This window comes from Dipteris shenzhenensis, chromosome 32 (assembly GCF_047967505.1).
Source record: "Dipteris shenzhenensis isolate YYH24624 ecotype China chromosome 32, Dip_SZ_1.0, whole genome shotgun sequence".
Lineage (NCBI taxonomy): Eukaryota > Viridiplantae > Streptophyta > Polypodiopsida > Gleicheniales > Dipteridaceae > Dipteris > Dipteris shenzhenensis.
This window is the reverse complement of record NC_141627.1, coordinates 5127575-5138559: the sequence shown is the minus strand read 5'-3', so window position 1 is coordinate 5138559 and position 10985 is coordinate 5127575. Positions and strand designations below refer to the sequence as shown.

The window sequence follows — 10985 nt, the reverse complement described above, 5'->3', positions numbered from 1 at the left end:
ACGATGAATTGTAATGTTGTAGGTATCGTGGATGGTTTGCGCATGACATCGAGGCTAACAGAATCATGACTGATTTTTGAGACTACGGCCCCTTCTTCGATATGTTGCAAGGTGGCTTGTGCATCACGCGCCTGTTGAAAATAATTGACTGCTATTAGGCACATCTCCGCATATGCATTCACAACAACACAAAGCAACTATAGGTGCGCTTGATAGACATGCAAAATAGCGGGCGCGTCTATAGGCGTTGCTTAAATAGAGAAATTACGAGTGCATCTAATAGCACGTCTAACATCTCGTCTATTTGTGCATGTATTGACACGTCTATTTGTGCATCTACATTGAGAAAATACGGGCCCATCTAACACTGCGTTTGTCAATGCGTCTATTTGCACGTGTATTAGCACATCTACACTGAGAATTAGACGCGTATTTAGACGCAAAACAGAGAATACAGAAAGTGAGATTTTGGTGTACATCATTGCTTTCCAAACATTGCCCATGATTACCAAAGCACATAATTTTAACAAAAACATCAATGCTTTTTTGCAAGCCCACATATACAAGAATTAAGTGAGGTGAGGAGAATGAGACAATATGTAAAATAGTTTTGCCAATATCAATGATGGGCTACGGTTCAATCTCATCCTCAATGAGATCAAACCTTGCCAAACTATCTACTTCAAAATCCAAACAAGTGTTTAGATCTACAAATACATTCAACCCACTACGACTTGTGCTACTCATGTGCTCATCAAAATCAGCATCACCAATGGTAGGCTCGTCGTCATGGGTAATGGCCTCAATATCTGTATCTCCTATCTCATGATCATCTTCCTCTGTCGCATCATGATCATCATCATGTCCATGGCCATGATCATCCTCCATACGCTCCATATTAGTAAATGTACTATACATCACTTTGGAACGTGGCATAATAGGTATAACATGCCACCATCTATTATTATCCACCATTGGTTGATAGACAACCTAATTCAAACACAAATACAATCATGTTGTTTTCCTTGCATCGAAGGTATCAAATATTTAAAAGCGAGTATTTTTATATGTGTGCATAGTACCTATTCACATTGTTACGGTAGTACTAGTGGGTCCTTCCTACTTTGCCAAAACTTTGTGGAGTCAATAGTTACAAAGCCACTTGCATGGCGTTTGATTGTTGCATTAGGGCCTCTTTCCTCCACGTCCTTTAACCACTTTACATCCAAAACATACACAAAGAAGCGTCGAAAGTCAAGCTTAATAATATCTTGGATTATGCCACAATAATCATCCATGGCCCCATTGGCTCCCTCAAAGCTAGCAATGACGCAGCAATCTTGTGTGTTTCTCTTATCATCAATCCGTTGTGTTCGAAAATGCTGGCCCTCACACCATATAGCATTGAACATAGTGCACTACACCAAGAAAAAATCAATTAAATAAGCAATCCAAATTATTGAAAGCTCCTAACTTATGCATAACATTCTATATACCGACCTTGCTCATGCATCCCCTAGCATACTCCCATTCTTTCATTGAGATATGCATCCCCTCATCTTTCTCTGCTTCCTCCATTTCATCAAGTAGCCAATCCACATGAATATTCTTTGAAAGTGCTCTTAGATACTGAGGGTATGGCACACGAGATACATGGTGTGTACGAAAGAGGGCCCGTTCTTCTTGTCTTCTTGCCTTTGCATCCTCGTATCTTGTCACCAATCTTTTCATCACATCACTATTAAGCATGCAATAGAGGTTGATACTATTATGCAACTCCGTGTCTATTACTTTGTTGCATCCTCTCCCTTGAGGCACAATAGAGGTCATCCTTAGGTCTTCATCATCTCTCCATAGTCGTGGGAGAGAGCTATCCACATCAACAAGAAACTCAGAAATATATACAAGTAACTCTTGTACCAACCAACCCTCGGCCATGCTACCTTCGGGTCTTGCATTTTGTCACACAAAGCCCTTCAAGGTCTTCATGAAGCACTCGAGGAAGAACAACCATCGTACATGTATAGTACCGCATATAGCAATCTCATCCACCAAATGCACTATAAGATGTAGTTGGCTTGTGAGACACTACAAGGCATAGGCCATCTTCTGATGGAAATACCGACACTTTTTACATTAAATTTTTTTTTTTCACGGGCGCAAACGTTGCTGTAAGTGTCGCTAAAAGCGTCGGAAAAGGACCGTCGCTATAAAGCGTCGCTATATAGCGACACTGGCAAACGTCGCTATATAGCGGCGATAAAAACGTCACTATATAGCGACACTATTAATCATCACTATATAGTGACACTGGTAAACGTCGCTATATAGCGATGATTAACAGAAGTAAAAAAAAAGGGTTAGTGGGGCTAAACAGGGCTTCCTTTTGGCCCTATTTAGCCCCACTAATCCTTTTTTTTTTTTGTAATTACAAAAGAAAGTTTTTTATAACAAAATTTCCCTTGCTTGTAGGGTGATACAAAATTGTTCTTGTGAAATGATGAGTAACAAATGCATATACATGTCGGACATATACAACAGTGTTTGTAACAAAATTACCCTTTCAAAAGGGCGATACAAAATTTCTCAAACGAGCGGATATACAAAATGCTACTACCACTACTACTCATCCGAATCCGAATCATCTCCGTCTTGTTGGCCTGTTCCTTGGTCCTCGACACCTGCGTCTTCTCCCTCGTCCTCGCCACCTGCGTCTGATCCTTGGCCCTGTTGATCGCTCGCCTCTCTTGGAGGATTAGAGGAGGAGGTGTTTGATGATATGGTGCGGGATTTATATGCCCATCAAGGGAGGGATGATAGCATGGAGCGGGATGATCTTTTTACTGCAGCATCGATTCCACTCTTTGAGGGGTGCACATTCTCTGTTCTACGTGCCTCCCTTGAGTTACTAAACTTGCAAACCATCTATGGATGGAGCAATGCAAGTTTGAATGCATTACTCAAGTAAGCTTTAAAGTCTATTTTGCAAACATGGTGAATTATGCTAGTGGGTCAATTACTCGAATGCTTTTCCTCATTTATGGTCTTCACGTGCAGGCTACTATGTAAAATGCTTCCAAGGGAGAATAAATTACTGACCTCAAGAGATATGGCAAGGCAACATGTGACCTCTCTTGGAGGATTAGATTACAAGCGCATCCATGCATGTGTCAACGATTGCGTTTTGTTTCGTGGACTACATAAGGATGCAAGAGAGTGTTATAATTTGCATAATCAAGAAGCATGTGGAATATTGGAGATCTTATCTTGGTAACAATATAGGCAAGGATTCATATTCAAAGTGGATAGCACTTGTCATTCAGTAGTGGGAGACATTTATTTCTTGCATGGAGAAGCCCATTGTATAACATGAGAAACTTAGTCATGACTTTTGGCCAAAGAGCCAATGGAAAGATAGCTTGGTTAATGATGGAGTGCACATAGAAGATGCTAAGACTATGGGCTTGGTACACATACACACACACACACACACACACACACACATCTTGTGTGCATATAAAAGCATGGGCATTCTTTTAGTGGAAAGCATAGTTCATGTAGCACAATCAATCCTAGCTCATGGGATGCATTAGTTTGAGTCAATAAAAAAAGGGATTTTTTGAATTTAAGCACTTTTGTATGTGTGGAAATGTGTATGTACTCACGTACATGCCCATACCTCTACACACGCATTAGTTTTAGTAAACAAAAAAACTCGAGGGGGTTCACTTAGTGTAATATGCCTATATCACGTGCATTCAAGGATTCTTTTGTTAACCCCTATGTAAGCTATTTTTACAAATTTTTTACACCCCCTCAATAAAATTTTATGAATTTTATAAATCCCATAATGTAAATGTTATTTTTTACTAGAGGAATTTCAAAAGCTCTTATGTAAGAGATACGTTACTACTTTTGGAGTCACTTTGGGAGGCAATACGAGAGACTCAAGACATAATATATCTATAGATGATGTGGTATTTGAATCTAGACACAAGGACAATTTTTGTGACAATTTCAACAAGTAATTTCCAACGTGAGTAAGGTGGCCTCAAATTTGACTCCTAGAAGTGCCAAAAGGCTTAAGAGAAGGACCCTCTTGGACATGCATTCAGGATTGCAAAAGTGGTAGAAATTCAACATTCCATGTAACTTGAGGCCAAGTGTGACTAGTTCCATTGTTATGCAATGGTCTAGGACTACACTTGCTAATCCATTGAAAGGCAGATACATTCTTGAATGAGTTGCATGTCCAAAAAGGAAAATGTCTACCAAAAGCTAGCCACAATTGGGTGTTTTTGATTTTGAAGAAGTAGACATACTTGTTTATGATTTCAAATTACAAATGATGGATGTCTAAGGAAGAAGACAATAGACATCCTCTTTGAGAAGGTTTAAGCCTATGCCACACATGTTGTTGAACTCATAGTGTTTTTCAAATAGAATGAGCATTAGGCCTTCATATGGACAAAGAGGAAGTTCTTGTTGATAGTGTTAAGGAGGATAAAAAATCCACTTCTAAACCATCATTGAATCATGAAGTTGACCTTGATTATGATGAAACTACAGGTATTGACACAGAAGAGGATGCACTTGCAAATTGAGAGAGTTCACGTACATTGTTTGGTTGTGTAGCTATATTAAAAATTTCATCTTCTTCAACATATCATTGTACAAAATAACTGCCCAACTTTTTAGAATTACATAAATATTGATCATTTTCAAATTTGCTATGAAAGACGCTATTATTTTCATGCCTCTTTTTTGCATGATTTTTTTAAAAAGAAGGATATTGTGTGATAGTGCTTTTAACTTTAAGAGAAAAAAATTCAAATCCTTTCTTTTAAAAATGAACGTTCTATTTATTCTCAATTGTGACAACAACACAAAGCACCCATAGACGTGCACACAGATGCGTTTTCTTAACTAAAAAAAAAACTTACGGGTGTGTCTATTTGCGCATCTATTTGTGCATCTATAGACCTGCATCTATAGGTGCGTCTATATAACCAAAAGACACACCTATAGATGCACCTATAGACGCGCTTTTAGACGCTCTATAGAGATTTAATAAAAATAGAAACATGAGTTCATAGATGCACATATAGAGGCTTTGTAGAATTTTTTTAAAAAAATAAAAGCAGAATTTTGTGTGGTTGAACACAATGCTATGTATGTTGTGTATGCTGTGTGGTTAAAGAATCCCATTTCCACAGTGTGCAATTCAATTCTTACAGCCAACCGCATTTTAATTAGCACGATTCCAAGCATGTCTATAGCTGACGATTACAATTCCGAACAAAACATTACAACTCCAAAACGTTTAGTTCATAAGGCATTCATTGATAGAACATTGCACAAGGAAATTGAAAGAAAAAAAAAAAGGAGTGTATATTAATTCATAGCCCAAAAAGTGCTTGTATGTACATATAGCACGAAGCCAAGCCACATCCTGTGGCTTCAAGTACAAAAAATAAGAGGAGTGTATATACAAGAGAGGCACAAAGCCAAGCCAATGGCTTCAAGTACAAAAAAGAGTAGCTAGCACTACTGCTACAACTAATCTAAGTTCTCTGCATCCTCGCTCCCTTCTTTGCTTCCTTCTTGCTCCCTTCTTCATCGCCTTCTTCCTCATCTTATTCCTCCTGATCAGCCCCAGGGCCCTATAAATGAGGGACAACATGTATCAATGTATGAAAAATCAAATCTTTATTTACAATATTGACATTATTTAAGTACTTTTAAATACCTGGGGGGTGCTCCAGTAGCCCGGATATACTACTCCTCAGTAATAAACCTATCATCATAGAAGTGCCTCCTCAGTGCCTCCATGTATCTCCTCTGCGATGGTGGTGGTGGTAGGCTATCTCGATAGGAGTAGGGTACCTGCCCACAATATCAAGCTGCAAAATGACAATTTGTGGAGGGGTTAGTACAAAGAAACAACCTCCTAATAAACCACATAAACACAATATAATTTGAGATCGATACTTACAAATTGGGCCTCCCATGATTCAACACCCCCTGCTCCAAAATGCACATTTCCATATTGCTCCATTTGGATCCTTTGTGCCTCCACATGCTGCAGACTGGGGTCCGCCACCTTTGTTGCCTTCATTGCTTTCTTCCACTCACGCTTGTGAGCGGTGTGGGGCTAGCCCCTTGGTGGTTGACCTCCTTCTCTCTTGGCAATCTCGGCTAGTGCTTGCCTCTTAAGCGAAGATATTTTATTGGCAAGTATAATAACAATGTTTGACTTTGCCCATTTATTTGTGAACTGAACATTGGGGGGATTGGGATATACCTAGAGCGAACAACAGCAATGGTCTTATCAGCCAATGTTTTTGGCTACTCTTTGTAGTGAATAAAGCAATATCTATAACTGTTACCACTTACAGAGTGCATGAAGGCCATGATGTCATTCCCCTGTGCATCCAACAAGATGCCTCTTGCTTGAGTGATGTCATAGAAGATCGTACCATTACCCTGTGGCATGTCTACATCATCTGAATCATACTTGCCCCCACCATTACCCCCCCCAAAGCACTGTGCCATGCATCCCCCACCGCTCTCCGTGCCACTACGCGTGCTAGCATGTCATGTCGAGCTAGTATGTTGGTCACTCGTATCTGGAGAAGCGACTCTCGACTGCATGGGAGTACACTGGCGGCTTTGCGAGGCAGAAGGCCCTCTTGATCGTAGGGTGGAGAAGGGGCTCCAGACCGCCGCAGGGGAGAAGGGAGTGCTGATGATCGGGGAGAAGGGACACTAGACCATAGGGGAGAAGGGACTCTTGATGATTGGGCAGAAGGGGTGTAGCTCTGTAGCTTGTTGGGCTATCTCTACTCCACAGGAGTAGTCTCAGCTGGTGTGGGGTTGGGGTGGTTTGGAGTCTGTACTACCGACTCTTGGGGGGTGTTTAGAGTACCCGTCATGTATGTGTATAACTCCCCAGGAGTGGAAGGTGCCCCAAAATGTTATATAACTCTGAAAAGATGGCATCTCGAAGATCAGGTGAGCCTGAAGAGCTTCCTGGCCACATGATGAACTGAAGAAAAGAAAAGAAGAAGATTACCATCGAGCATGCCCTCTTTCCATCATGCATGCAATTATTGGGGAAAAAGAAAAAATAGAGTGACAGCTTGACATTGAGCAAGCATTTACATACTCTTGCATTCTTTGAATTAGAGTGACAGAAGTCTGTATTTGCTTGCCCAATGTCAGGCTATTGAAGCTTCGCATGGGGAAAAAGAGAGAAGGAAAGAGAGGAGAAAAGAGGGGAAAAGAGAGGAAAAGAGAGGGGAAAAGAGAGGGGAAAAGAGAGGAAAAGAGAGAAGGAAAGAGAGGAGAAAAAAGAGGGGGAAAGAGAGGAGAAAAGAGAGAAAAAGAGAGAAAAAGAGAGGAGAAAAGAGAGAAAAAGAGAGAAAGAAAGAGAGGAGAAAAGAGAGGAAAAGAGAGGGGGAAAGAGAGAAAAAGAGAGGGGAAAAGAGAGGAAAAGAGAGAAGGAAAGAGAGGAGAAGAAAGAGAGAAAAGAGAGGATAAAAGAGAAAAAGAGAGAAGGAAAGAGAGGAGAAAAGAGAGGGGGAAAAAGAGGAGAAAAGAGAGAAAAAGAGAGAAAAAGAGAGGAGAAAAGAGAGAAAAGAAAGGGGAAAAGAGGTAAAAAGAGAGGAGAAAAAAGAGAGAAAAAGAGAGGAGAAAAGCATCCCTTCCCTACATACGACAAAGGATGAATCCAAGGAGAGCAACTTCTAAAGAAGACCAACCACCAAGAGACTTACCTTGGATAGAGGTATGGAAGCTTCTTGTCTTTCTTCAAAGTTGGTTCTCCTTCTTCTCTTGTTCACCCTCTTCTCTTGTATGCTTGGGGATGAGTGTGTAAGCCTAGAGATGAGTGTGGGTGCTTGGAGATGAGTGTGGATGCCTGGAGCTATGTGTGTTAATAGGAAAGCAAGCCGCGTGACGCTAAAAGTATGTGAAGGAAAGCAAACGTGCTAAAAGTAGGTTCGAAAATCAATTTGCAGTCTGCACATCTAAAAGCATGTCTATCAGAGTGGCTAAAAGTGCATCTATGAGCATGTCTACACTGTGTTTTGACATGCCTATAGATGCGTTCCACAATACAGACGCGGTGTTAGATGTGCTTTTAGATGCGACACAGAGTTTTGACATTTACAACTCATGAAAGAATACATTTTTTGGGTTGTTTATCTATAGGATGTCTTCATCTTCAACAAGTAGCTCCAGTGAGGATAAATCCCTCTGTATCCACCATCGCGAAATGTGGTTGGAGCAAAAAATCAAATGTATGTGTGATCGTTGTTGAGGAAACATGTATCGTGCACGCAAAATTACACTCACTCATGTCTCAAATTACAGAGAATGGGGTGCGACCATAAACATGGTAAGTGTTAAAGCGTTAAGGTTGATTGAGATACTTATGGGTGTTCATGTGTTTGATATATGATCCTTTTTTAATTTGATATAGGATGCAGTGCCACACCCACATATGTTGCCCTATGCTCGTCGTGAGGAGGTGAAGCATCGACGATATGAAGTGGGATCTTTAGGAGGGACGGTTACGGATGCATAGAGTGATGGTGATAGTAGCCCTCCACCATTACCTCATGAGGCCATGGAGGAGGAGGTATTTGACGGTATGATGTGGGATTTAGATGTCCATCATTCCTCAGGTAGGGATGATAGCATGAAGCAAGACGATCTTTTTACTACAGCATCGAGTCCACTGTTTGAGGGATGCACATTCTCTATTCTACATGCCTCCCTTGAGTTACTAAACTTGCAAACCATCTATGGATGGAGCAATGCAAGTTTGAATGCATTACTCAAGCAAGCTTTCAAGTATTTTGCAAACATGGTGAATTATGCTAGTGGGTCAATTACTTTATGCTTTTTCTCATTTATGGTCTTCATGTGTAGGCTATTGTGTAAAATGCTTCCAAGGGAGAATAAATTACCGACCTCAAGAGATATGGCAAGGCAACATGTGACCTTTCTTGGAGGATTGGATTACAAGCGCATCCATGCATGTGCCAACAATTGCATTCTGTTTCGTGGACCACATAAGGATGCAAGAGAGTGTCCTACTTGTGGAGAGGCAAGATATATATTAGATCTCAAAACTTTGGATGTGCCTCATAAGGTTCTGTGACATTTTCCCATAATCCCTTGCATCCAACATATGTTCAAGTGCAAATCCATTGCAGAGCTCATGTCATGGCATTCCTCCCATTGATCAATTGATGGCAAGTGGAGAACTCCTGCAGACACTCCTGTGTGGAAGCATATTGAAGACACATGGCCAAGCTTCAAGAAAGAACCTAGGAACTTGAGACTTGGATTGGGTATGGACGGTGTGAATACATTTGGTCTCAAAAGCACCTCTTACAGTGTATGGCTAGTGATATTGGTGAATTATAATCTTTCACCCTCTATGGCGATTAAGAAAGGACATGTTATGTTATCCCTTCTAAGCCCTAATGCAACAATCAAACACCATGCAAGTGGCTTTGTAACTATTGACTCCACAAAGTTTTGGCAAAGCAAGAAGGACACACTAGTATTACCGCAACAATGTGAACAGGTATTGTACACACATATAAAAACACTCACTTTTAAATATTTGATACCTTCGATGTAAGGAAAATAACATGATTGTATTTGTGTTTGAATTAGGTTGTCTATCAGCCAATGGCAGATAATAATAGGTGGTGGCATGTCATACCTATTACGCCATGTTCCAAAGAAATGTATAGTACATTTACTAATATGGAGCATATGGATGATGATCATGGCCATGGAGGTGATGATTATCGTGATACGAGAGAGGAGGATGATCATAAGATAGGAGATATAGATATTGTGGCCATTACCCATGAGGACGAGCCTACCATTGGTGATGCTGATTTTGATGAGCACATGAGTAGCACAAGTAGTAGTGGGCTGAATGTATTTGTAGATCTCAACATTGGTTTGGATTTTGAAGTAGATAGTTTGGCAAGGGTTGATCTCATTGAGGATGAGATCGAACCGTAGCCCATCATTCATATTGGCAAAATCATTTTACATATTATTATCTCATTCTCCTCACCTCACTTAATTTTTGTGTATGTGGGTTTGCCAAAAAGCATTGATATTTTTATTAAAATTATGTGCTTTGGTAATCATGGGCAATGTCTAAAAAGTAGTGATGCACATTTATCAACTTGCATAAAAATATCACTTTCTGTATTCTCTGTTGTGCGTTTATAAAGGCATCTAGATCCACGTCTAATGCACAGTGCAAACACGCGAATAGATGCACTATTAGACGTGCTTATAGATGCGCTTATAGACACGCCCATATTTTCACTATTCTAGCTGCACCTATAGACATGCCCACTATTTTGCGCGTCTATCAAGCGCGTCTATAGTTGCTTTGTCTTGTTGTGTGTGTGCAATGTTACCTGCTTTATATGCCATAGTGTTGTTGGAAGAGATGTCTCAATATTTTGAAGAGCAAGCTCTTGTTCCCTTTTTTATAGATAAAATTTGTAAACATGTGTTATGTATCATTGTATAGGATGTATATGAATGATTCTATGTGTCCCTTTGTTGTGTAGGCATAAAACATAACATATGAGAATGCAAATGGTGGTCAAACACAATTTGTAGTCGTCATATTAGATTGTTTTAGACTGTCCCATCTCAAGTGCATATGAGTCTTTGAAGCCTTATTTTATAGAATTAAAGGAAATTTTAAATTGACATTTGAAAAAATTGTATAATTAAAATAAGCATTGTCTAACTTCAGTTTTATTTATTATGCAAAAAAAAAGAGCATAATCTATCACCCTTGAATTCCCATAAGGCTAGTAGTTTTTTAGCTCTTATTGAGAGTGTAAGGCTGAAGAAAGAGAGGAGTGAGTGGCTATAGATTGTACACAGTGATGAGAAAATGAAGAGATATAGTCCCCTCTCTAATCCTT

The 10985-nt window shown here is 39.9% G+C and overlaps 1 pseudogene; it reads left to right on the top strand.

Annotated features, from left to right (window-relative positions):
• Nucleotides 1–8215: 8215 nt before the first annotated feature.
• On the top strand, nt 8216–10625 carry LOC147880216 (uncharacterized; annotated as a pseudogene).
• Nucleotides 10626–10985: the final 360 nt, after the last annotated feature.